Raw genomic sequence first — 1,130 nt, 5'->3', positions numbered from 1 at the left:
TTTTTTCGAAGATTTACAGGTGACAACCATAGGGCTGCAGTTTTAATGGCTGATAGCATGACCGGGGTAAACGTTGGACAGATATTTAAAATCTCCTATATGGAGGTACAGACGTCTTTTAATCAATTTATTCCACTTTTACTGATTTATCCACACGCCGACATATGATGAAGCAGCAAACGGCTATAAATCCCGTTCTACACACTTGTCTACTTTCCTCAGTATGTATCGCTTCTTGGACTGACCTTAATTCACATTTATACTTATGTCCGGAAAAATTCTCACTATTTTGCCTGGGAAGTGTCCGTTTTGGATTCATCTATTAGCACATACCAAAAGTTAGAAACGACCTTAGCCTAAATTAGAGAGAAGTGTATTTTGAAACACGTCCAACTCCTCGAACTTGTATAGCACGTGACTGAAATAACGCGCGCGAATCACGAGAATAAGAGTGTCACGCGAAATAGTATGGCTGCACGTGCGCTGATTGGCATTCCATTTACGATTGGAAATCGATAAACCGGCCGTGATGCCAATGCACTCAGCGAGGACGAAAGATCAGCTGCTCAGTGGTATTTAGCAGTCTAATGTGAAGAATACCCTGGAAAGACATCTCCCTGAAGAGTGTTGATAGTGTGATTGCCAAAAAGGTCACCAAAACTTAGTTCTTTTTAGATACGGACGGCTTGCTTTTGAGGGAACTATTAGTTTCCCAGATGTACAGATGGTTGCTGTTCCGTTCGTTAAGCTAAACACATTCATTGCGAACATTTCTTCACCACGCGAGGTGACTTCATCATTGCGCGGTAGACTTGCGTTGCGTCTTCGATAATTGTTACACCGGTGTGTGCTACAGTCAAATGCACAAATCTAAAAAAATTCCGACGGGTATTTTCGCACACGATGCGCGTGTCTAACTTTCTCGAGCCGTCAGGAGGCTGATAATGTAGGCATGAGAGCTCATGGACCTCATTGATGTGATTTTTTCTGAAAAATGTTTCAGAATCACCCGCTTAATCCATCACTCCACCATTTTGCCCACAGCAGACTTGAGGTTCACCGGTCCATACTATTATGAAGTATATTTGTTATCACTTTTGCAGGAAGCTGGACGACAGTCACCTGCCAAT

This window comes from Opisthorchis viverrini, assembly GCF_000715545.1.
Source record: "Opisthorchis viverrini unplaced genomic scaffold opera_v5_100, whole genome shotgun sequence".
Taxonomy (NCBI): domain Eukaryota; kingdom Metazoa; phylum Platyhelminthes; class Trematoda; order Opisthorchiida; family Opisthorchiidae; genus Opisthorchis; species Opisthorchis viverrini.
The sequence above is the reverse complement of the archived record's forward strand: the minus strand, read 5'-3'. Positions refer to the sequence as shown.